Source organism: Camelus ferus, chromosome 13, assembly GCF_009834535.1.
Source record: "Camelus ferus isolate YT-003-E chromosome 13, BCGSAC_Cfer_1.0, whole genome shotgun sequence".
Classification (NCBI taxonomy): Eukaryota; Metazoa; Chordata; class Mammalia; order Artiodactyla; family Camelidae; genus Camelus; species Camelus ferus.
In genome coordinates this window covers 11,839,816-11,866,447 of record NC_045708.1, presented here as the reverse complement: position 1 = coordinate 11,866,447, position 26,632 = coordinate 11,839,816, and the positions used below count along the sequence as shown (strand labels likewise).

General features: G+C 53.4%; 1 protein-coding gene across 2 annotated transcripts in view; it reads right to left on the bottom strand.

The window, feature by feature from the left end:
- ACTL8 (actin like 8) overlaps window positions 1–26,632 on the bottom strand; it is a 108,820-nt gene that overhangs the window by 35,333 nt on the left and 46,855 nt on the right. Inside the window, exon 1 of one of the 2 annotated variants that reach the window (XM_006188323.3) lies at window positions 25,849–25,970. The exons of the other annotated variant lie outside the window; for it this stretch is intronic. The gene's annotated coding sequence lies outside the window, so the exon portion shown is untranslated. Of the gene's footprint in view, window positions 1–25,848; window positions 25,971–26,632 lie in introns of those variants that run through there. 2 annotated transcript variants of the gene reach the window in all.

The following is a 26,632-nucleotide window of genomic DNA, read 5'->3' as shown; positions in this document are numbered from 1 at the left end:
CACAGAAGCCATGAGACAACAAATGTGTGTTGTTTCCCACCTCTGAATTGTTGTGATTTGTTACAACGCAAGAGAAAACGAACATGTTCGTTAAATCAAGAAATTAAAGGGTGAACTAGAAAAAATACACCAAGAACTGTAAGAATCGACCATGAGGTTGAAGAATTGCAGGTACACACCAGCTAACAACTATTTGGGGCCGTCATGAGTCAGGGGGAAGGATCCTACAAGCACTCCGGTCACAGCAGAGGGTCGCTATCTAAGCTGCCAGGGACCGGGAAGGAGGCAAGGAGATGGTGGGGACAGCGAAAATTAGAACTCCCGACTGTCCCTGCAGCAACCTGTCAGATGGGCGCTTCTAGCATCCCTAGGAACAGACAGAACCATCCAAATCCTCTCATCGCGGGCAGACAGCACACTGCAGCACAAACCTTTCCAGGGAGAATGGCTCGCCATGTGCTCCCCAGCCCACGCTGAGAGTGGGTCCAGGCGCTGAAGTGGTACCCACAGACCCACCAGGTGCAGGGGCTGCTTCCATTGCACAGGTGACGGAGCAGAGGTTCCAAGGTCACATGCTCTGCAGGGCATGCCAAGACCGTGCTGTGTCCCCTCTGATTCCACAGCCCCGCTCCTAGCACACCATGCGGCCTCCCTGGCCTCAGTCTCCTCTACCTGTAAAATGGGGAGAAGCACTGGGCTCATCTAGTGAGGAGCAAATGGATTCATGCACATGTAGCACTTGTAGGAGAGCCCGGGGAAGGAGGGGAAAGTGCCAAATCTTCTCCCTATGGTTCTCTGCTGCTCTCCAAAAAGTGAGGACAGACAGAATAAAAGTTCAGTTTCCGAACAGTAACAACTCCTGGGGAAATGGGTTAATGTAAATCTTTCTTCCAAGCATATGGCACTTTTCTTCCCTCACACAGGTCAGAGACTAACTTTCTAACTCTCCTACGAGACACATAAGGGAGGGGCTACCTTCCCAGATCAGAGACAACAACTAAGGCCCGAAATGGTTGAGGCTGCACAGTGGGAGGCAGGATGGAAGATGGATGCCTGTTTAGACCTCGAGGGTGACCCAGGGCCCACCCCGGGAACCCCCAAGTTTAAGTTGTTACACAGTACAAAGGCCTTCAGCCAACTAGCCGAGACCTCCCCTTTAAACCAGCCCAGGCAGAGAGCGATTTGTCAGTCCAGCAGCCCAGGCCCGAGAGATGCATTCCCCCAGAAACAGAGCTTCTCCCCAGAGTGGAGGTGAACATTTACCTGCAGGAGAGGCCAGCGATCATGTCTCTAGAGCCATGACCACGCAGGTCTCCCTCCCTTCAACCTCTCCAGAGACCAAGAACTCATCGCTAGGACACACCAGGGGGCCGGAGTTGCAGAAGCCACAGACTCCAAGGTCAGCCTGACAGGGAGTCCTTTTCCTCTATTCCAAGCCCCTTCAGTCCAGGACACAGGCATAAAGTAGTGAATATTTTAAATAATGAACCACCCAAAATGGAACCAGGCTGACGCACAGATACAGAGACCAAATTCGTGGTTACCCGTGGGGAGGGGGTGGGGGAGGGGCAAGACAGGGGAAGGGGATTAAGAGGGACAAACTACTAGGTATCAAATGAAGACACAGGGGTGTAATGTACAGTGCAGGGACTACAGCCAATATTTTATAACTTTAAGTGGAGTATAATCTATAAAAACATTGAATCACTATGTTGCACATTTGAAACTAACATAACATTATAAATCAACTATACTTCAATGAAAAATTTTCAAAAATAATGAACACCACCTTCACAGAGAGCCCCAGGTGTAATCTGACCCGGGGGCCCAGCTAGGATTCCAGGAAGCGTGAAAGCCAGGGCATTGTCCTCTGCTCGGGGCTCCCCCATGCCCCATACGCAGACCCAAGGTCAAATACAGCTTTTGAAATGGGTCCCTCAGTAAAGTGTTTTACAGCTTAAGGTTTACAACACGCTTCCCGGTACAGACGCAGATGTGCGAACGAAGCTACAAGGATGCTCACAGCAGAACCCTCTATAAAGACGGACAGGAAACAGGGCAATGAGTCCAAAAGCAGGTCGGCTAAGTGATGTACATCCAGACACCAGAATTTCACGCCGTCAGGAAAGATGCTTCATGACCGTTTCTTCCCACAAAAAGGTATTGAATATTTTAGGTTAAATGTGAGTTTCACTATTAAGCATATTATCATCCCCTTCATGTCCAACGAAATACAGAAGGAAAGGCTCCCAAGGCCCTAGACCGAGGCGTTACCCCGGCTCTCTGCAGGGAATGAGATTAAAGGGATTTCTTTCTTTCACTTATCTGCATTTCCTCATTTTTTCCTACCGTGAACAGATACTGCTTTGTACAGTTTAAAAAAAAAAAAAGATAAAATAAGTAATTTAGCTTTTTAAACCAGGGAGCACTCTCACCTACATTATCTCTTGTAATCCTCAAAACCAGAAGAAGACGGGAGGGCCCCCACGCTGGCCCAGACACTACCAAATCCGGCCTGAGCTGTCTTTGCTGTCTGTAGTGTTTCCTGCTGTTCCCTCCCTGCTTTTCTTACAAAACTCTTCTCCCCTGGCAGTGGCGGGGCGGGGGGGGGGGCCCTAACTGGGGTCTCCAGGGTCCAGGGATGGGCTTCGGGGTGGGGCAGGTGCCTGCCCACTGATTTGTACACCAAACGTGTGTGTGTTTATCAAGTACATTTTCCTGGAGAAGAATGAAAATTTCCTATTCTTAAAGATGCCCGTGACCCCTGGGAGGTATGGCCCGCTTAGCCAGGCCCCCAGAACACACTTCCGCCACCTCCTCTCCTTCCATTGGGCTCCTTCATGGAGTCCCTCTTCTTTCTCCCATCACATGTTCTCTGTCCTATAGTCCCACCTGCCAGACAGGTGTCCTGCAAGACTGCAGGGCCCTCATCTCGGGGTCTCTGACAAATCAGAGAAAGCTACGTGTCTTCCTGGAGGAGGGAGGTACACACTGAATTTTACAATGAATCTAGGAGGTTTGCACCCTCCTGAACCCCCCCATGAGTGGCCCCCATAGTAGGTTTAATACCGTCCCCCCAAAATTCATGTCCACCCAGAACTTCAGAATGTGATCTTATTTGGATATAGGGTCTTTGTAGGCAGAATTAGCTAAGGACCTCGAGAAGAAATCATCCCGGGTTTTGGCTGGGCCCAAAATCCAATGAATTTTAAGTCCAGCCCTCTCTGGACCTCAGTGTTTCCGTCTGCAACCTTGGAGGCTGAGACTGGCGTGATGCTGCCACACGTCACGGAACAACAGGGGCCACTGGAAGCTGGGAGAGGATGGACGCTTCCTCCCCTGAAGCCTCCGGAGGGAGCCAGGCCCTGCCGGCACTGAGCTCGGTACCGTGATACTCATTTCCAATTTCTAGCCTCCAGAACTATGAGAGAATATGTTTCTGCTATTTTAAGCCACCAAGTTGGTGGCAGTTTGTTAGAGGAGACCCGGGAAACTGATGCAGCCCCTCAACCCAGAGAGCCTAGAGGCCCTCATGTAGACCCCCCGGGTATGAGCCTGGAGCTCTCAAATCTACATGTGCAGGCCAGAGCCCCCCGGACACTACCCACGGCTGCCTCTTCATCACTGCACCTCACCCCACCCTCCTCCAGTGTGCCCGCTTCAGTCCTGGCTCCATCCACCCAGGTTCTGAAGCCAGCACCCTCAGCGACAACTCACTCCCTCACCTCCCACATCCTATTAATAAAACAAAGGAAAAATTAAATTACTTCCAACACACCCCTGGTCTGCTTTCAAGAGGGCTGGATGGCTGGAAATTCTAATTTGCTTTCCAAGGTCTTAAAATAATTTCACAAGAGCCCCAGCGATGCTGTCCGTCTCCCTTCCCGCATCACACAGCAGGGTCAGACAGGGACTCCAGGCTACAGCATCAGAACAGGAAGGAGCAAAGGACAGTGTCTGGACAGCAGGAGGACCAGGAAGTGTCCCCGGCCCCTCTGCAGACTCCAGGTGCCATCTCACGCAAGACCCTAGCCCTCTCTGGACTTCAGTGCCCCCGTCTGTAATAAACATGGGAGGCATGCCGAGGTCTGTCTAGGCTAGTGTCACTTCTTGGCCCCTGCCAATCACAAAACCAGAAGACCTCTAGCTCGTTTTGGATTCATGGACTGTGATTAGAGTCCCTAACATTCACCCAGATCCAGCCCACCCTCCAGCCCCCACCCCAGGACACTTCCCAGCACAGGTGGGGCCAAAGGACTAGCTCTGGCCTATGAACTGTGAGCAGAAGTGATCACTTTTGGGCGAAGACACTTAAAAGGCTGCCCTTCAGCAGTGACCGCAGAGGCCCCATGGTGAAACGGTGGAGCCAAGGTTCATCCTGGATCTCTGGGCTACAACGTGGAAGGGAGCCACCCTGGAGAGCAGGAGCTGGGCTTGGCTGATTAAGCCACCGAGATTTCAGAATGTATTTACGATGTACCGCGGCCTGGCCTAGCCTGACGAGCACAGGTACTGTTTCCTTTCAAGGATCTGATGATGAGGAATCCGGGCAAAAGTAAAAGGGACTTTCCTGAATTCACAAGTTGACAGCTGTCAAACGGACAGCAAAGAGTTTAACCAGCAAAGGAGTGGTGGGTGGGCGTCTCGGACTGCCTCTAACTCCAGCCAGGTGCAAGGCACGGGGCAGGGGTCTGAGGCAGCTTTTCAGAGGTCCCCCCAAGCTGAGGGCTGAAAGAGGCAAGAAAGGGCACGGGAAAGAGAACCAAAGAGGAATCAGCCAGTGCAAACGCCCAGAGGAGAAATCAAACTCAGAGCTGTGAGCTGCTGAGCACGGCTGATCTCAGGTGTGTAAGGGGGATGAGGGCTGGAGCGGCAGAGGCAGGAGCACAGTGGGGGAGGAGGTGACCACAGGCTTTTCCATGAGCCTTGACCACCTCCAAGCACAACGAGCTCTGGGGAGAGGTGGGCCTGCAGATGGGCCTCTCCTGATCCTGGAGACCTGTCATCAGTCCCTCTGTCTTCTCCCTACCGGCCACTGGCACTCCTACGGCAGCCCACCTGCCACCCTGCACATGCGAAGAGGTGTGCAGTCAGTATGTGGGAGAGCGGGCTCCTGGGACACACCCCCACTGCCAGGCTTCAACCCTCAGACAAGGCTGTGCCCAGACAGCCCACTGCTGCAGTCAGAGCAGAAAAGGCCCTTAGATCTCTAGCCATCCCCCTTCCTGCTACAGAGAAGAAAGATGGGCACAGAGTGGAAAAGCAACTTGCCTAAAGCCACACAGCAAATCCATGGTGAACTGAGAATGCAGCCTGGGCCCCAAACATGCTGTTCTTTCTTTTCTACCCCACTTCTTAAGATCCCAGGGTCCTTGGGATTTCTGATTCACCAGAAACTGACCCTTCTCTGAATCAGCAGCCATGCCCAACAATACACCTTCAGCCAACTGGCTGTCACTTCTGGTCTATTTGGAGGGAGGAGGGGAAAGGTGAGCCAGGGTCTTGAGCGGAGCAGCTGAGCTAGGGCACCCTCATGGGTCTGGCAGAGACCCCAGCCCTGTGCTCATCCCCTCCTCCACCCCCCAGGGGCCTGAAAGACAGCATGGGGTATGACCAAGAGATGCTTCAGCCTTGCAGCCCCTCTGGCCAGTGAGACTCCACTGAGGAAAGAGCAAGCCCTCTGCATCAAGACTAGGAGAATTTCAAGAACTGGTGCCCAGATAATCACTTCCTGTTCACCCCAATCTCCCAGACTTGCCCCAGCATAGGGGGCACCTCGTGGCTTGCTACTGGCAGAGCACATGCTGTTGGAGAAACACATGTCTCAGGATAGAGTGTTTCCTCCAGTGCAGCTAACCCGTTGGGACTAACAGAAACTTGTCTCCCATTCAGCCTTCAAAGCAGCCAGTGGGCACTGCCACCTGCAATGCCAGCTTCCAGAGCTCATGGCGTGACCGGAAAGGAAAACGCAGATGGCGAATTCTAGCACACACACCATCACTCTGCTCCCCAACAGTCCCGGCAGACATCACTAATCAATCACAGGATTCTTTCTTACGGAGCATAAACACAGCCTGGGATCTCTCCACACGCCACTGCAGTTAGCCACGGCCATCTATCAGAGCTGGTGCACTGGATGAAAGCCACTTTCCACACCTGCTATCGCCGGCCAAGGATCTCAGATCCGAGGGCTGCCTTCCACCTCTGGGCATGCGTTTATCTGGTGGCGTGAGTGAAAGAATCGGGACACACTTAGAAGTGGGAATGATGCATGCCTGGGGCCCCGGGATAAAGAATTTCAAGTGGCATTCAGCCGAGCAAGAGATGCTGGGCACGTAGAAGTCACAGGGTGGGGGAGGCAGTGTTTCTGTGATGTTAAACCACCAGATACCGCTCTGGAGAGGCCACAAGGTTCCCCCAGAACCAGGACATGGCACCTCAGACTTCCTGAAGGGTCTGACCTGGCACAACATGCACATTATTTGCATTTTTTAAGGAGATGCACTTGCTCAGCTGCGGTGAGGTTGTTGGCTTAGAAAAAGGAAATAAAGAATAGGGACAAATAGGTCCCTCTGGAAGGAAAAATGTGAAAAGTGAGGTCGCCCTAGGGACTGGTGCTAGAATCAGTCTTATTTAAAACCCTCACAAGTGAGTCAGGCAAAAGAACATGCAAGAGATTGCCAAGATCACAGATGGAGCTGACTCCGCCTGCAAGGGGAAATGAGGCCGTCAGGGACACGTGGCAGGGAGAAGTGGGGAGCGTGGCATGGAAGGCAAGCCGAGGCTGCTCCAGAGAGACGGGGACTGCAAGAAAGCCTCTGTCCACGCTCCCACGAGGCTGCAGGGAGGCTCCCTCCCGACTCCTAGAACTGCCCGTGCACCAGGGGGCAGATGAAGGGCCCAGAACAGGAGAAAGGCGAGTTGAGCTCAGGACTGACACAGAAGTTCTCGCAGCCCACTCCAGGCACTGAGCAACTCAGACTTAATCGGCCCCAGGGGGCTGACACGGGATCTGGTTCAAATCCATGATCTTTGCTATCTTCTAGGTCCACAGCAGACCTCCCAGAGAGGATAGTTCTTGTCAGAGCTGGTGGAAAGGGCAGATTGAAGGCTGCCTGGACAGGTCCCATCCTGCCCTGGACCTTCGTGCTGCTCTCATTGTAAGCTTCTTCCATAGCTCTAAAGCCTTCTATGGCTCCCTATGGCCCTCAGGGACAAGTCACAAATCTTGGTTGGGGAGAAGAGGCTAAGGGGTGCAAATCTCGTCCCTGTCACTTCCCGCCTGTGTGACATGGGCCAGTGACCCCCCTCCCCACCCTGCACCTGGGCATCTCCACAGTGCAGAAAATGACAGCTACTCCCAGAGTTGAGGACAAGAGACAACGTGGGCCAAGCACCCTGGAGACACTCGAGGGGTTGCTGTCATTGTTATCAGTCTGTCCAAGACCTTCTGTAGTTTTCTTCTCTGGCCTCCCATCCCACATACTCCCAAACCTCAGAGATTAACAGCATGGAACAACATGGAACTCTCTGCAGTCTCTCAAACACGCCATCTCTTATATCACTGTGCCCTTCTGCCTGCAATGACCTTCCCTTCACCCCACCTTAGGCTCCCAAGTAACTGCTCTGCTTACAATTTGCTCACTGAGTGACACCTCCTCCAAGAAGTCCTCCCTGACTTTTCCAGGTAGACCAGGCACTTTCCCACACTGCCCTAGGATCTCCTGTCTTAGTTCTAAGAACCCCTCCCCACCCAACGCTGGGTTCACTAGCCCTGGTCTGTCCACCCCACCAGACTGAGACACACAGGGCAGGTTTGTTAAGAGGGAAGGAGGAGGGGGGATGGGAGAAACCTCAAGGAGCTCCAAGAGAGAAGTACTCACACATACACAGCGCATGGAGTTAAGTCAAGCCAAGAGACAAGAGAGTTTATCTTTGAGTTGAATCAGGTTGAGGACTGAAATGGCTGTTGGTTGTAGCTGTTATTGGTCACAGGTGACCTTAGCAGGGGGCTGCAGCTTTTGGATGGAACACCCTGGTCCAGGCCTGCAATGGTTTCCTTCCAATGTTACCTTTGGGTCCACCTCAACTTTTAATACTGCCAGCACAGCCCTGGTCGCTGGACCACCTGGCCTCTGGCATCTGTCTACTTCTCTCCAGAATCTCCTGCCTCCCCAGCCCGGTGCTGGTGGATGAACTTCTGGGCCACTCCCATCCCCAAAGCCACCTTTCCTCCATTTCCAGGCAGAGCTAACTTAGGTTCCAGAAGCCAATCAGTAGGGTGGGCAGGGAACCACCTCTGCAGGCTCCTCCCAGGACCCTTGTTCCTACCCCCACCCAGCTAGACACCTTGGGCTCTAGACTTCCTGCCTGATGTCGGCCCTGGGTCTCTAATTGCTGCATGAACTTGGGCCAAGGCCTGTCCATTGACCTCATCTTCTCTCCCTGTATCTTGAGAGAGTCAGAGTTAATTCTGCTCTGATCTGATAAATCCTTCCCAAGGGGCCAGCAGGGCCCCCCTCCCTGAACTTGTGGGAGAAAGCATTTCCCAGGCACCTCTAGGGCTCTCTCTCCTCACCCCCAGGCTCCAGAGCCACGCCTCCTGCATGGGAATCAGGGAAAAGAGGGCTGGAGACCATGTCAAAGAGCCTGACAATGCAGGTGCATCACCAGGTGAGAGGGGACACCTGTCACCAGAGGCTGGACAAAGTAGGGCTTCAAGGAGGTATTCCTCAGCCTCCTTGCAGCTGCCCTGGGGATCAGCTGCCTCAAGTACCACCAGAACCTGGTGCCCCCAGCTGTTATCAAAGCAGGGAGAGCTCAGACCTCACTCCACTTGCTCACTGCACTCTAGGATCCCTGGCTCCCTTCTGCTCTTCAAACACTCCAGGCATGTGCCTACCTCAGGACCTTTGCACTTGCTATTCTTTCTGCTGGAACACCCTTCCCCCAGATAGCTTGCTCTTTTACCAACTTGGAGTCTCTACTCAGATGACACCTTTTTGGTTGGTCTCCCTTGGCCCCTGGGGATTTAAAATTGCAAGCCTCCCGAAAGACTCTCCGGAATCCCTGTCCCTAATCCTGTCTTTCCCTTATCTCTTCCTGTCACACTTACCACCATCCGACATACTATAAGCTCCAGACGAACAAGGGTGTTTGTCCGTTTGATATTTACTGAGCACCTACTATGTACCAGGAACTGTGTCTGGCCCTGAGGACACAGCAGTGGATGAGACAGCCCACACATCCACCCTCAGTGCTGATTTTTGAACTGGTAATAAATCAAGAAGCCCAAAAATGTGGCTGAAAGCGAGAGCATTATAGCTGCTCAGCTGGCAGAAAAGTTTTGCAAATGGGGGAAATGCAGGACCAGGACCAAACGCATGAAGCAATTATTTGTAAGGCTGCCAAGCCCTCGGTCATCAAAGCCCCCTAGCATCCCCACTGGAGCCAAATAAGCCCAGATTTTGGCCTCAGAACGTCCCAGGCTTAAGTCCTCGATCTGCTGTCTACAGCGTGCACTTCTGATTGAGCTTGTCCGTGAATAGGAGTGAAGAGACACCTTCCCAAGCATCGCCTAGACACGATCTCACCACATCCTCGCGATCACCTGCAAAGGCAGCATCACCTTCCAGAAAACGGAAGCCGAGAAAGCCTGTCAGTCCCCCAATGACCAGCATCTAGTCAGCATCGTCCTACACACTTGGCATTGCTATCTCGTTTAATCCTCTCATTAACCCCATGAGAGAGCCTCTTACTATCTCCACTTTACAGACAGGGAAAGTCAGGCACAGATCACAAATGGTGCCAAAGTCACCCAGCGGATGGGAGACCGGAAATTTGAGCCCTTGTGGTCCCATCTCTTCTCCACCAGGCGAGACCGCCCCCTACGTGTCATAACCTAGGCCAGCAGCTGGCACTCCAGAAAAGCTCCTTCCCAATACGAAACTGCTACACTGTAAAGCACAATAAGTATGTGTGAGGGGGGCTTAGCTACCCCCTGTTATCTGGCTATTTCCAAAACAGCCAGCATTTATTCACACTTGCTATGTGCTAAGAAAGTGTTCCCCAGGCATACTCCCAGGAGGGACCGGGGAGGCGAGACCACTTGCCTGAGCTCACAGCGAGGTGTGGCGAGTGGTAAACTGCATCTCTGGACTCCCAGTCCAGTGTTCTCCCAACTTCAGGGGGGCGCTAGTGGGCACTCAGCTGGTGGCAGAAGCTGCTTGAACTAAGAAGAGGTCTGCTTCTCCTAAACACATGAAACCAGCCCCTAATCCTTGTTATTAATGTAAATACTATTCCGGCAAAGAAAGCAAGCTCCCTGCTTCCCCAAGGGCCTTCGGGGGATTACATCTCCGGTGTCCGACGCAGCGAGGACAATAACCAATTGACTCTTATTAAAACTCCAATAATGCTGGTGTGATTGCAGCTTTGATAGTCACACTGCTGTGAGCAGGGGGTCAACCATGTTAGGAAAATGTAATTAGACTCATAAATTCTGGGCAATCCTTTTGGATTTTTCCCTCTTTGCTCCAAGGAGAACCCGCTTACAAGACCTCGTTACCCACATGGAGGCCCCACTGTGGACTCTGCTGCAAACGCAGGCAGATTCTTAGACCACCCGGGTCTGACCAGAGAAAGGCCCCGTGGTCCCCTGAGCTGCAGAGCACGTGGACTTCCTGGCCAAACGGCAGACGCTCCAAGGAGCAGGGGCTGCACGAGTGGGATTTATGAGACGACCTGGGGCGGTGCCTTGTGATCTGAGAGACCAGCTGCTGGGAGTCGGAGAGGGGACAGACGTTAGGGGAGAGAGGGCCAACCTCACTCAAGTCCCAGAGGCCATCCTAGACCTGAATTGTGGAGCAACAGCCCACCCTCCGGGATGAGGTGAAACTTACAAGGAAATCCCTCTTTAAAAGACCCTCCTGACTCCTGACGTTTCAAAGTACCTCAGTGCTGCTAGAGCACCCGTTCTGAAAACGCAAATCTGTTTCAGTGCAATCCCCGCATCAGGGTACAGTTTGAGCATCATGCAGATTTCATATTTGCTTACACAAGATTTCATCCTCAAGAAGCACTAAGTAAATAGAAAACCACGCCCAGCTGAACAGAGCCAGGTAGGCGGACATAGAGCCACACTCCTCCCTAGAAAATGGATCCATCCAGCCACACCTGGGGCTGCAGCTGTCCAGCTGATTTCCCACAACCTTCCTCCCGCTGCTTCCCAGGGCAACTTCACACCCTTCCTGCTATTCCCCTCGGCCAAGTTTGTACTTTTTCTCTCCACCCTCTTGCCGTTTCCTCTCTTTACCCCTTTTTCTCCCTTCCTGTTGCCCACTGGTGGCAGGTGTGGGAACAGGGCAGGCGGCCAGCAGTTAGAGAGAGTGGCACACACACTTCCACAAGCAAACTTTGTCTCCTTCAGGACGAAGTGCTATACTTACTTTAGTATTTATGAAATTTTCACCTTAAATATGGATAAAAGTAGGCTACCATTTTATTTACTTCCTATTTTTTTATGTGTCACTGACAAAGTGCTTGAGTGCTATGCCTCTAACTCCACTTTCCCATAAACCCTGTGGTTTTTAATCGTGGGATTTTGCACAGCACAATGATTTTGAGGCATGCACGAGGGGCTGTTATAGCAGAAGGGGCCTTTCTCCTCTTGCACAAACCATCCTTCAAGGCAAGAGCAGTGTGGTGGAGAGTCACGTCCCCATCACACAGGAGGGAAGATAAAGTCCATGACGGGTCAAGACTCACCAATCTCCTAATACCTTCACACTGGCCCCAGTCTTGTTTTTTTGTTTGTTTGTTTGTTTGTTTGTTTGTTTTTTAATGGAGGTACTGGGGATTGAGCTCAGGATCTTGTGAATGCTAAGCATGTGCTCTACCACTGAGCTATCCCCTCCCTCCGCCAGCCAGTCTTGAGTCTTTGTTTATTGCTCACCTTTTCTGTGTCCAATGGAGGCAGGAGAGCTGAGTGAGAACAGACTTCAGAGTGAGAATCCCTGGGTTCAAATCCCAGCTCTATCACTTAGCTTTGCGACCTCAAGCAAGGTACGTAACCTCTCTGTGCCTCAGGTTTCTCGTCTATAAAACAGGAATAGCTCAGAGAGGTTGTGAGGATTACAAAACTAAGAGGTGTAGGAGAACATGGACTCTTACACTGTTATGTAGATCAATGTCCAAGACACAGTCACCACCCAAAATGTTGACTACTCTCATTATCAAGGCTTTTTTCCACTCCATGGCGCCAGCATCACCAAAGAAGGTGGGGATGTCAGGTTGGGAGGTAAAGGCTTTTGCTGTAGACTCAGGTTCAAATCCCAACTCTCTCACTTCCTCCTCCATAGCCCTGGACAGGTGACCTGGGCTCACAGCCTCAGTTTGTTCATCCATAAGATGGGATAAAAACTGCACACTCCTCGTAGGGCAGTTGTGAGGATTCATGGACTGCCCCATGTGAGTCATTCATGTAGGAGGCCCAGCACATGAATCCCAGGACCCCCAACCCAACAGCCCCATCTCCTGAGGGGGGGTGGCTCACGTGGGTGGTTACAATGCCCCAGACTCAGCCTCATCTCCCTCCAGGCCCAGAGACGGAGGCTGGGTGGGACTGGGGTCACTGCCTCCTAACACCCACCCCTCCCTGGAAGATGCTGGCACTGCGAGGTCAGGGGAGGACTCTGAAACAGCCAGCTGCAGGTAGTCAGGCCACATCGCAAAGGACAGCTGCTCCCGGACCCTCTCAGGACACCCCCGCAGCCTGGGTCCAGGGGCTGGGACGAGGGCGAACATGAAGGCACAGCTGGAATCCCTATTGCGCGTCAGGCACCACGCTCAGCCCTTGGCATGCAGTAACTCCTTTCAGCCTCATGACCACTTTGTCAAGGAGAAAATACACCTCCACTTTACAGATGGGGAAATCGAGGCTCAGAGAGGGGCTTCTTTACCCAGCATCACAAAGGTAGGAGACAGCAGAGCTGGGACCTGAAGCAGGTCCAGGACCACAGTCTGTGTCTCCACCGCACCATGCTTCCCTGCGTAGCTGGCAAGTCCAGCCAAGTAGCCAGCTCGTCCCCTATCCCCCACTTACCCACTTGTTAAATGGGGGCAATGCTGGACCCATACACATCGTTGGATTATTCAAGAGGCAAGAGGGCAAGGTGCTTTGAGAATTTGGGAAGGGGAACGTAGAAGAAAAGACTCTCCCCTCACCCACTCCCCTCCAACCAGGGCTGCAGGAACACAGCTCAGACCCCGCAACTTGGTGTCCACTCACCCAGTGAGCCAGTCTCCCCGAAGCAGAGTGTCAGGGGTATCTGGCCTCTGCTTGAGCACGTCTGGTGGGAATTGCTCAGTGCGCCCAGGGCAGCCTGTTCCAACTTTAGGTACCTCTAGATGCTAGCAGTGTCGGGGCCAAAAATCCATCAGCCGGGAGGACACCCCTATTGGGCTTTTGGGACAAACTCCATCTTCCCTCTCTGAGTGCAGTCACTGGGTACCCTCCCTCCCCCACCCAAGTCATCTCTTTCTGGACCAAATATGTGACTGCCTCCAATCCACCCTCCTAGGACGTAAAGAATAATAAAGAAGAGAGAGGTAATTTCAATGCCTAACATTTAACGAACACTCAGTAGGCAGTATTCCACATCGGGGGTCAGCAAACTGTGGCCCATGGGCCACATCCAGCTCCCTGCCTGTTCTTCCACGGCCTGCGAGCCGCGAATGGTTTTTGCCTGTTTAAATGGTTGGGGAAAAAAATCAGAAAAAGAGGACTCTTTCGTGACACATAAACAGTATATGAAATTCAAATTCCAGTGTCTATAAAAATAAAGTTTTATTGGCACACAGCCCTGTCCATCATTTACATATTGTCTATGGCTGCTTTCAAGTTGCTACAGCGGAGCTGAGGAGTTTGGCAGATACCCTACCGTCCACAAACCCTCAGATGTTCACTATCTGGACCCGTCCCAGGAACAGTGTGCTGACTGGCGTGCAAGGTGCTGTACTGTATCATCTCAGTCCTTAGCACAACCTACAAGGAGGTTGTAACTGCAATCTTTACAGAGAAGAGGAAGCTCAGAGGTAAGTAAATTGCCCAAGTCCCACAGCCTCATGCTGATGGAATCAAGATTCAAATGCAGACAATTCGATTCCCACCTCTGAGCTTTACCCACTCCCCTACTCTTCCTGCCAGAGCCCAGAGCTGACAGTTTTCACACACCAGAGCCCCAGTGGAGCCGTCTCCCTCCCCTGCGTACAGGCCCTCTTGGTCTCACTGTGCTTGGTGGGAATGACCAGAGTACCCAGTCAGCTCATTGGCCACTATGACCCCAAGATTCTCTTCTAATCCTTCTGGCTCTTTTAGGCCTTTCCCAAGCCCACCCTTAAATGGGCCAAAAACCCACTGCTCTCTGGGTACTAAAAAAAAAAAAAAATCGATCCACAAGCACCCACCAGAAGGGACAGCAGCAGATATGACACAGTTGGTAGCTCTTGCCAGAAGTCTCTAAAAATTTATGAGAGCCAATAAACTTGTTCTGGGGCTGCCCACTGGCTTCAGATAAACCTGCGCTGCCCACAAATTCACAGAGGGAGAGAACAGAAGGCCCTGGGACTGCTGTCCAGGTGGTGGAAATCTCAAGGCCTCCTTCCCCGCTTTGCTCTCTCTCTGAATATGCAGAGAAGGAAGCAGAGAAAGTAGCATGCTCTGTTGCCATAGAAACTAGTCTAGGCTATGGCTGTAGCAGGAAGGATTAAAGATAGACGTGAGAGGCAGAAGTCATCCAGAGGGAGAGGTCCAGGCACGTGGATTCCTAATCTGTGATTAAAGTTTCTCAAAGAGGTTTCTGCCCCATCATTAACTCTGAACTTAGATGCACATTATAAACCACAGGGCTCATCTATAAATACAAATTGATGTATCTGGAAGGCAAAGATGTGATTTTTATTTATATGCATTTTAAATGTAGCCATATCTCAGCCAGCTGGAAGAAATCCAAACAGTCCAGCCTAGGCACTGCGAGCCGGCAACCCACAAGCCAGCCTCAGACCACGGCGCTGCTCTTACTGGCCTCCACGCGCTTTCCCAAACTTCTAAAGAAGTTGCTAACATTTAAAATTTGAAATATTTTAGAGCACAAGTCGGAGTTCTGACTTTTCTTGAAAAGAATCTAAAGTTCTGGCCATAGCAACCCTGCATAGCAGGTCCTAACCGGAGGCTGCCCCTGGAGGCAGGCACGTGCCCGCCAGGCCCCTATGTCCCCAGCACCCTCTTCTCTTCTGCACCTGGCCCATTTCACACCTTTGTCTCTTCTGGCGGGTCTCCATAGGCTTTTGAATTTGTGACACACTACCCTGAGCACCCCCATTTTACTGGTGGAAACACTGAAGCCAATGGAGGGAAAACGTCATGCCTAAAATGCGACAGTGGATGCCATGACAGAGCTGGTCTCCCAATGTCTGGGGCAGGACTCAGCTCAGACCCATCTGGTAGGGAAGTCTAGAGGCCGGGTTAATGTCTGTCAGCTATAAAAGTGTCTAAGGTGAAAATTAGATTTTTCCGCTGACTCCAATTTTGCCAGCTTCGTTCCAGTGCTTTGCAGGGAGAAGGCAGGGAGGAAGGAGAGTTCTGCAGGGACAAGGAGAAAGTCTCCTCAGAACTTTCTCAACCCCCCTGCATTCTGCCACCCCTACCTGCCCACAGACACACTCAATACTGCATAGGAATACTGAGGAAGAAAAGGCTGGAGGAAAAAGAATGGGGACAACAGCCCAGGACAGGTCGCCAGGCTGCCTCCAACTTCACAGCTGATGATTCTGTAACACAGACGAGTAGAGAACATCAGCCAGGCCTGGGCTCAAATCCCCTCTCTATTTGCTTGCTGTGTGACCTTGGCCAAGTCACTTAACCTCTCTGAGCCCATCTCGTCACCCGTATAGTAGGGGTAATAGCACTATCAGGTAGGATTACTGTGCAGATTAGATAGGGCCACAGCAAAGCACTTAGTAGAACTCCAGACACATAGTAGGTGCTCCACAAAGCAATGTATTCCATTACTCCTCAAAATCCACTTCCGCCCCATCCTTGGTCCTCCCCAGCCAGACACAGTCACCCTCCTCCGCCTGGTATTCAGTTCCATCAGTTTCAGTCGCACTCCCCGCTCCCTACCAAGGAGTGAATCACCAGCTGGTCTCCGCCTCCACTCAACCCAGCAGGCACATCCCAGCCTCCGTGACTCTGCCCAGGGGGTAAGCCCCACTCAGAGCACATTCCCCACCCTCCCCTCTCCTCTCCAAGCCCACCCAGGCCTCAAGGCCCAGCCAGCCCCAGAGTTTCCACAACCTCCCCCAGACCCAGGAACCTTTAACCACCCTGAACTCGGCTCCTTCATTTGCTTGGGGGAATCTGGTCCTGTGGGCTAATGTCTGTACGGTGACACCCTCTCTGTCTTTAGCATCGTGAAGGTCCAGGACACAGCTCACACAGCTCTGAGAGCCTTTGAGGGGACAGTAGGTATTTGTAGCAGCCAAGCACCCATCCTTTATTCTCTTGATACCAGCACCCCCAAATTCCTGTCCAGGGCTGATCCTCCCCTCCAAAATGTAGTCTTAGGGGGACTGCTGATCTCAAAGTCCTAAGTGTCCTCAAGCCAGGACTGGTCACACGGCCAAAGCCCCTTCTGTTAGAGCCCTTCTCTCCCAGGACATGGAATCCCATCCTGTAAGGTCCTTAGAAGCTGAGGCCACCCATCCTGGTGGGGTCCCAGAGGCCTCCGAACAGATCCTGCTACGAGACCCCATATCACATCCGTGCTCATATCTGCCTCCCAGAACCGAACCCAATGATACCCGGTCCCATCAGAGAGGCTCGCGGGCACCACCTCTGCATAGCGAGAGGCCAAAACTCTCATGCTTTTGGGAAAAAGCCAAGCTGTCAACTGCTTAAGTAACGCAGCTTAACTCCTCCCGTGTCAGCGAACAGAATCCAAGTGAGCCGACAAGCCAAGCGGGGGGGGGGGGGGACCTCCTGCTTGAAAAAAAATAAATAAAGGTAACAGTGAGATGTAATTGAGCCGATCACCTATAAAGCAGGCACTTCTGCAGATGCCAAAAATAAAAATTGACGACCTGAGTAGGATAAACACAGCATGCGCGGATCTTCAGTCAATGTCCAAAGAGCAAACGGCTTACGTACGATGCGTGGAGAGACCGACGGACAAGACAGCCCAGCGGGCACAAGAGAGCAGCACCCAGGGCCCGTGGGCGGAGAAGCAGCCAAACTCAGCCCCCCAGGAGTGCAGGGAAGGTCTTAGCCACGAGGGAAGGATGCTTAGAAGTCAGCTGGCTCAGAAAAAACAGAGAGGAGAGATTTCCTTAGCACCACTGTGGTCTAAGCAGCCAGCACCATCTCTCCCTGGCACCACGGCACCAGCCTCCACGCCGGCCCCTCCGCCTCTGCCTCACCCCCTACAACCTGTCCTCCCCCGTGGAAGCCAGATTCTGTCATTCCTCTGCTCAAACCCCACCCACCACCACCACCCAGCAACTCCCCATTCTTATTTTTCTGACCTCACCTCCTGCCAGCCTCCCTGCAGGTCCTCGAGCGTGTCTTGCACAGCCCGACCACAGGGCCTTAACACACGCTGCTCCCTCCGCCTGAAACTGCCTCCCCATTACATTCCCATAGCTCCCCTCTTACTTCCCTTGGGTCTCTAACCCACCCCTGCGCTCTCTAGCTAAGGTCTCCCCTCTCCCATCACTCTGCATCCTCCGTCCTAACTCCTTTTTCCCCATACCTCGCCTGCCCTGAAACTGCATTATCTGTCTGCTTGTGGTTTGTCTCCCCCAATTGGAACGGAAGCTCCATGCGGGCAGGAACCTTGTTTTGTTCAAGACTGAATCCCGAACACCTAGAATAACACTTGGCACACAACAGGTACCCATAAGCAATGGCCGAATGATGAATGAACGAATGAACTCCCTGGAGAAAAACTAGAGGACATCCAGGAAGGCTGACTTTCTGAACAGTTCACGTGGCAGGATGGCTAGAAGCTCGGCCCTGGGGTCTGCCTGGGTTCCAACCCCAGCTCCATCACCTCCCGGCTGCCTGCCCTCGGGCGGCACAGCCTTTCTGGGTTTCAGTTCCCTCATCTGTAAATTAGGGGTAATAAGAGCCCTGACCACGGCAGGCTGGGAAGACGGCATGTGTTGCACACTCAAGGGGAAGAGGGTGGTGCGTGGTGAGTCATCAGTGCCCAGGGTTGTGACTGTTGCTTTTATATTACTGCTCTTCAAATGTCAGCTGGGTGAAGGATTATCAGGAGGTCCTCTCTAAGGGGACATTTGAGCAGAAGGGATGGGAGATGGCAGAAGAGGATGTGTGGGGGCAGGAGACCCCGGCTGGTGCCAGGCCCTGCCACTTACACGCTGTGCAATTTAGAGGGACGCATAACTTCTCTGCCCAACAGGTCAGGGCTGAGCACCCATCCCAGCTCACAGGGCTGCCATGAGACAACAAATTGGACCAGCGATGTGAACACAACGCGGGGGGACAGTGAATCAATGCATCTCACCCGTTAGTCATTCTAGCTGCCCGGCAGCCACAAAGTCAAAAAGCCAGAGTCCAAAGGTGACGATGCTTCCAGCATCAGCTCCCTTTGGAGATGCTGGCAGTGCTTCCAAAGCCTCAATTACAAGGGCAAGGAGTGTCACTGCTTCTTACATTTCGGTCACAATATCATCCAAGAGCTGACGGTTATGCAGGGGAAATTATAGTAATTACTGCACGGGAGGGCTTGCTGTGTGAACTCTGCCTGATCTAAAACCTGGGGGTGAGAGTTAACTCCCTGGGAGTTGGGGTGGGGGCAATCTGGGGAAAACTGCCTCACATCAGGGTCCCTGGGAAAGGACGCCAATGTCATTTAATGAACTCACAGCTCTTGTCAAGCTCAGTGGCGGGAAAGCCCAGTGGTTAAGAACACAGATGTCAAGTCTAAGCAGCTGGCTCTGCCCTCCCTGTGCCCACCATGAGGCAGCTGTTGTCCTCAGAGACCTTACCCTCCAGGGCAGCAGAGATAGCACATTTCTACACACTATGAAGGAAGCAAAGAGGAGGATGCTTGTGCAATTGGCCCAGGGCTCAGGGTAGACCCCTCTGAAGAGGCAAAATCTAAGCTGAACCCTAAAGGATGCTGAGGAGCCAGCCATGGAGAGGGGCCTAGGCAGCTACCTCCCTTCACTGGGCCTCAGTTTCTTCATCTGTCAAATGGGTATAATTATCATGCCTACTTCATGGGGTTATCATGAGGGTCTGATGAGTTAATGTACACAAAGGATTTTGATCTCAGACAATTTCCAGTGCAGCCCCTCACACCTGAGAAGGGTCCTCTCTGTCCTGCCTGAACAATGGCTGTCAGCCTCAGCTTGAATACTCCCAGTGATGGGGTGCTCATCACCTCACTAGAAAACCCATCACACTGTGAAGCAGGCTGGCCTACTGCTAGGAAGCTCTTGCTGTGGAAGCCAGTCCTGCCCTCGGAGCCCACAGATCAGGGATGCTTCTTGTTTTACCCAACTGAAGGGAAGTCACCATAAACCTGCTAGGCCTGGAAAGACTGACGCAGGTGGCAGGATCCCTGGGCATCGACCTGGGTGCAGGCCCCAGGGCCACCACTCACTTGAGGTATGACCTTGGACAGGTGACCCCTCCAAGTTTCAGCTTCCTGGTCTGCAAAATGGGAGAAATAATAGCACACCCATTATAACGTGAGGTTGTGAGGACTGAATAAAAAAAGGCTCGCCATGGGCCAAGCACAGGGCCCGCCCCTGTTAAGGGGTCCAGGAATTTCACAACGAGGAAAAGGCAGATCACAGTGCCCTCCCAGCCCCCACCTCCTGGACCTGGGGCCCAAAGCCAGACACCAGCCTGGGCTGCAGGCAGAGGCCAAGGAGCAGCACAAGGCTCCCGCAGGAGGCCAAGTGAGAGCCAGGCCGGGAGAGGCCGCAGGCCTATTAACACATCAGTTTCTGCATGAGCTCCCCCAGGGAGCCAGGCAGGCAGGGCTGCAGGGGTGAGGGCCTCCAGACAAGTGGAGTTTTTTTTTTTTAAGAAATATTCAGCTATTAAAACCCAGGCTCTCAGGCCGGCTAGGACTGCATACTGAGTGGGGCTGGTGGATTCTCTGAGGCACCACAGCGGGGAGGCGAGGAGGTGGAGGCTGGAACGGACACAGGCATCGGGAGGGGGATCCATGGAGGGACCACGGGAGGCTGGGCCACTGTGGTCACAGCGCTGCCCCAGGGCCCAGGGTACCCAGGCTTGAGCCTGCCTAGCCGAGTCCACCCCTCTCAGAGACGGGGGAACATGCCAAGAGGAAGAAAACTCCCAGTTTTCAGGCTGACTCTACACCAGGCGCCCTGGCCTGGCCCCAGATTCTCATTCAGCCAAACTTCACTGAGCGCCAACACTGGCCAGGCACTGTTGACATTTGGGGCCCAATAACTGATGGTCGTAGGGGGAGGGGCGTCCCAGGCAGGGAGGATATTAATCAGTATCTCTGGCCTCTGCCCACTAGATGTCAGGAGCATCCCTGCCCCAAGTTATGACAGCCAAAAGCCCCCTGGGGGGACAAAAAATGCCCCCAGTTAAAGACTATTGGGCTAGAGAGGTGAAAGCAATTAAACAGCAAGTCTGACCTCACTGCTCCCCTGTTTCAAACCTTCCCTGGCACCCGGGACCCTGGGCATGGCATCCAAGCTCCATGGCCTGACACGCAAGGCCTCCGTGACTTGGCTCCCCCCAGGCCAATGCTCACCATTCCTCACCCTCTACTTGCCCCTCCAGCATCAACAAAGCACTCTTCCTGGCTTATGTCTGTTCGTGATGTAACCTTCTCCAGGAAGCCTTCCCTGCTACTCCCCCCACCCCACCCCAGGGAAGTAGCACGCTCTCTGTGCTCCCAAGGCCCCAAAGCTAACTCCATCGCAGCACTCAGCTAAGCATTTTGTGGGCAGGACCATGCCGTGGTCACCCGCTTTCCCAGCCCAGCTTGGTCAAGAAGGGAAGTCCAGAGTTGGAGGGGACATTGATAAACTCCAAAGCCTATGGGGACAGGGGACCCAGCCCCTCAGGGAAAGACAGAGGGACCTTCAGGAAGGAGGACCACAGGACCACACCCAAAGCCAGCCCCATGGCTGCCCCCTTGAGGGGAGGGACCAGCCAGAAGCTTGTGCGCACATCATGGGGCTGCTGGCCCTCAGCAGGCTCTGCCGCTGCTTCCTGAGCCTCACTCAGCTCCACGCCATGTGGCTTTGTTTCCATCCTTTGCTATTTGGGTTGGGGACACATCACCAAAAATCATGATGGTCGTGACAGAAAGTATTAGAGGTGCCATTGTCTCATTAACCCTGGTGATGGCCCTGTGAGGTGACCGTTCCCACTTAGCAAACAGAAACATGAGGCTCCTACTCACAGGGTCATCGGCTGGGAAGGCGCAGGGCTCCACTCAACCCAGGGTTCCTGAGGGCAGACGCCCACCGCGCCACACCCCAAAAACCTGTCAGTTCAAGGCTCCCAACCGCCGTTCTTTGGGGCGGGGGTGGGGGGCAGGGGGGAAATGAAGGAAAAGACTAAGGAACATTTTGCTGTACGCCCTCCTGTGCCCAAGGCATGGGCACAAACCCAAAAGCCCCAGGGACCCTCTCATGGAGAAGGCCTCCAGCTCGGGAGGAACTGGGAAGGGAAGATGGACTCAGCCCCTTAGAAAAGTCCCTGCAGCATGAGAGGGATTTACTATGTCTTCCAAACCAGGCTTTCCGGAGGAAAATCACCAGACTCCCTTCCCAGGCCAGAGACAAGGGGCGGTAGAGCATGGGGCTGGGGTCCCTCAACAGTGGGGAAGGGAGGCCGGGAAGAGGGGCCGGGGGGGAGCTCAGGGCTGCCGGGCTCCAGGCCTGCGGGCTCCCAACGCCTAGGACAGGCGGAGACCAGGCGCACAGGATGCAACCCCACCCCCAGTCTGAGATGGGAGAACCATGGGGCGGGGCGGGGGGGGCATGCAGTTGTGACTGTGAGGGAACCAGGGATGCCCTCTCCTCGGGGGAGCCGTTCTGAGACCACAGCCCCCGAGCACCGCCTGCCCACCCCCACGGCTCACCCATCTCATCTACTGCATAGCAGTCACCGCCCGCTCGTTATCTGAAATCTTTTTATTCCTGGGTTTGCTTGTTCATTGTCTGTCTCCCCCAGCCAACCCGGGGTGCCACGCGGGTAGCTTCTGGCTGTCCTTGCTTGTCCTGTCCCTGGTACAGCACCGGGCATAAGAGGGCACTTTCAGCACATAAATGCTATGTTACAGTGACGGGAGGTCCAAGCTCCGAGGCCTGAAACCAGCTGTGCCCTGTCTCCACCGCAGCCCCGATCCCTAAGCCTGTTTCATCATCCGGAAAGCAGGAATGATGACAGCTGTGTGGCCACCTTGACATCAACAAACGTGGGAGGGAGGGGGCACGAAGGAGTGCACACGCATGTGCCACGGGCAGAGCCAGGACCACCACAGGAGCTGCACCGACAAGGCCCCCCCACCCCCTACTTGAGACACCAGGAAACCCAGCAGGGACGAAGCCATCAGCACAACGGACGCTCGCCCAAAGACACAAGTCCTGCTGCTGTTCAGGGCCCACAGGCACCAAGGCTTTTTCCTGGTGGCCACCCCATCACAGGCTCTTCCATCCCCTTGTGGGGTGCCAGGGAGAATCCGAGATACTCCGCTCACCCCAGCCCCACAGCCTCCCATCCCCAGAGGTCTCCTAGCCTGACACGGAAAGGCCAGCTAGGAATCAGAGACCCGCTCCTGGCCAGGGGTTTCTCTCCCACACTTCCCTCTCATCGTCACCCTGGATCCTACAAGGCAGCCCTGTCATCCCTGCTCACAGGGATGGAAACCGACTCCCCAGGAACTCATGGGACCTGCCCAGGTCACGGGGCCACGGCAGAACTGGGGGTCTCCCCATCACTGCCAGATTTTCCCCTCCACAGCCACCCTCAGCCCAAAGGACCAAGACGCACGCAGCCCAGTCTGTGGACTGGGGAGACTGGGGCAGAAGGCTTCCCTGACCACAGGTGCAGCCAGAGGGCTCAGCTCTCATGCTGCCAACCCAGGCCCTTGGCTCGGCCAGCGCCTGTCCTCCCCCCTTTCCCCACCCCACGGGTCCAGAGTCAGGCACAAGGGGACTCCAGACCCACCTGCTAAAAGGTCACCCTCAAACTGCCCGGCAGAGAGAAAGGGGTCCAGGGCCAGAGTTACCTGCCCGGAGGTGAGCCAGGGCCTGGGGAGGACTGGATCCAGATGGTTCCTGGGCACAGATGTGGGCTATTCAACAGGACCGACGCCCAGGAATGAAAGCGGGGCCAGCTGTGGGGCCTGGGCATGCGCCCCTGGTTTTAAAGGGCCCGAGAGCTCAGGATGGTGGGGGTGCTGGTTTTCACTTGATGGGGAGGTGGGCAGGGGAGGTAGGAGAGGGACAGGAAGTGACCATGGAGAGACCCCTGGCCTCGCAGTCAGGGAACTGTGTGCCTTCAGACCCTCAGGCCCAAGCCCCACCTTTGAGGGTCTAGACCCTGTGAACCACTCTCTCTGGAGTAGGGCAGTCCACCTCCACCCTCAGTCCTGCTTGAGTCCTTTCCAGGAAGACCACCAACCCCACCAGCTCACCCCAGCCATCAGGAGCACAAGTTTGCACCCGAAGTGCAGTCTTGCTCTCAGCATCTCAAGTAGGGTGAAGGTGGGGGCCTGGACTTCTAAAGCTATGACTCTCCAAAAACACAGGAGAACCTGGCCTCCAGGTGACCACAGATGAGCCCCTTCCCTCCCCAAACCCTCCCATCCAAGATATGGGCCGTCACCTCCATCCCCAGATGCTGAGGAGTTAAAGCGAGTCAGGCACTCGAGAAAAGCCATATATTAATATCAGAACAAGACCGGGTCCACATTCCCAAGTCATCTAGAGCCCCAGCAAGGTCACATGGACTGGTCACCTGGAGCCTGAGAGCAAGAACCCGGCCTAGAAAGAGTGTTGCCTTCAACCAGACCCAGGGGAAGAGGGAGGGGAGCAGGGAAAGCAGAAACGTGCATTCATTAAGCACCTGCAGCGTGTATCCAGGATCTTTCTAAATGCCACACCCCCCCAAGGTTTAAATGCAGAGGACCCTCTTCCTCCTCCCTCTGCAGTGACCAACCGGCCCCCACCAGCCCAGCCACCTCCGGCCCAGCCTGCTCCGGGGATCTGGCTCACTCCGATAAGGACATCTGCAACCTTATTTAAAAGTCACTACCGCACATAATTGGAGGCACTTACCCCCTCAGATCCATCCTTCTCCTCCGATCGCTTTCATAGCCAGTAATAACTCTCATAAATTCCTCAACAGATGGAAATTTTATTTGACTAATCATGGCCGTTTGACTTGCTGGGGTGCAGTGGCTCGGGGATCCAGCTGGCAGGATGCCAGCTGAGGTGACTGTCAGGGGGCTGGGCAAAAAGCCTGGAACCCAAGGCCACCACCCAGAAGGAAGCGACAAGAAGGCATCAGAAAGCACCAGGCGCCAGGGCAGCAAATGGCAGCTGTACTCTGCCTTTTCTAGGTCCAGAGCTGCCTCTGGGCAAGATGCTGAAAACTTTGCCCTCCCCTCTAGGCTCTTGGCCTCTGGACACACGATAGCCAGTGCCAGGGAGAAGCAGGAACATCTTGGCTTAAATACCTAATAATATCAGCGTGCTGGCCACCCCCACCCCTGCACCAACTCCATGCCAGTACCGTGCCGAGTGCCCCATGGCACTAGCCTGTTCAGTCCTGCCACCCATCCTATAGATGCACGTGAACATTCCCATTTCACAGATTCGAAAACAAATGAGAGAGCAACGTCACGAGCCAGAGTCACTAGGCTGAGCTGCCACCTTCATCTTGGGAAATTTAAGTTGGTGTCCTCCCATCCCACTCACACAAGGCCAAGCGATCTTTCTAATACCCACATCAAATCCCACCACTGCTATTACAAAAAAAAAAACAGACCCACAAAACTTCCAGTAACTCCTCAGCACCCTCTACACAAAGTTAAAGCCCCTTAGCCTGGCTTTCACAAAGGAACCCCATTCGAGGTATCTATCCAAGAGATACGAAAACATCTTACACAGAAAGCCTTGCCCATTTGAGAATACGCATAGATGACTCATACAGCCCCAAGTTGGAAATATCTACATGAAAATGGATAAACAAACTACGCATTCAATGTGTATTCCTTTGCACCCAATCAGGAGGGAAAAACCACACAGTAATTTGAACAGGGCAAGTTCCATATAAAGAATTATTAACTATACTAGGAGACTGAATTAACACGGACTGGCTAAAAAAAAGTAAAGAGAACTCCAGAGAATAGCATTGAGGAAGAAGCCCCCAAGGGCTGACATAGAGCCTCCAAGAAAGCGTCGGCGACCTCAGGATGAGAGACTGCCCAAGGAGGCGCCCCCCCCCAACCCCCCACCCCCGGCCCACCGCGGCTGAGGCAGAATCCCAAAGGAAGTATACACACTCACATACCCTCCAGGGCTATTGTCCAGACTTTGTTGAACAGGGCACGCCTGTGGCTCACGACATGCAAAAAAGCCGGTCTAGTGCCACCCGGGTGGAACCCGTTAGAAATCCAACCCGCGGGACTTACCAGAAATCTGCCCTGGAGGCTGCAACATAAGCTGCTTACACGAGGTGTCTCACCAGAGGCACCCCACTACAAAACTGCCTAAAATGGGGTGCTGGGGGAGCTGCTGGCGCTGGGAGCTACTTACCACTGTGCACTGCAGGAGCCAGGCGCTGGGGAGGCTGCACGCGCTGCAGAAGCCTGCCTGTGAGCGCATGGAAACCCGGAAGCAGAAGCCTTTCCTGCCGCGCGGTCTCTCCAGCGCCCTCTACTGCCCGGAGCTTAACTTGCCGGCTGAACCGGGAAAAAATTTTAAAGGGCCCAGCTCAATTTTCACCCAGCAGGCAAGAAGGATGAATTTGCAGATGCAACCGTAGACAATTGGCACACTCCACCCCTTCGATGACTCAGCTTTCCCGCGAACCCTTCTCACACAGCTGAACTCCTGAACAACAACACGACACCATATTTCTACCTAAGAAGACACAGCTATTGTTCTTACAAAAGACATTCTCTTCCTTTCCATAAAATGAAACCAACAGTCCCACGAGTCATCACTGACTGCATTCATTACTCCTCAAATGTCACAGTTCCACAGACTATTGTCACCTAAAGACTAAATTGTAAAGCTAACTTCCAAAAACTTGCATACATATAAAATAAAGCTGGAAAGGAGGCAGAAAAAAAAAAAAAACAGGTTTGCTAAGTGTGCTTATTCTAATTATTGATGCAGGAACTGAAGAAATAACCTCCAGGTGGGTCCATCGACCGACTGGGCACACTGTGAATCAGACGGGAGCCAAGATTCTTTCTATCACCTATCATAAGCCCCCGCTTTGACTTACAGGCGGGCCAGAGTGGCACTGTAGACCCCTAGAATTCATGTGTATTCAGAACCAATGCCCAGTAATCTCAGAACCATCTGGGAATTT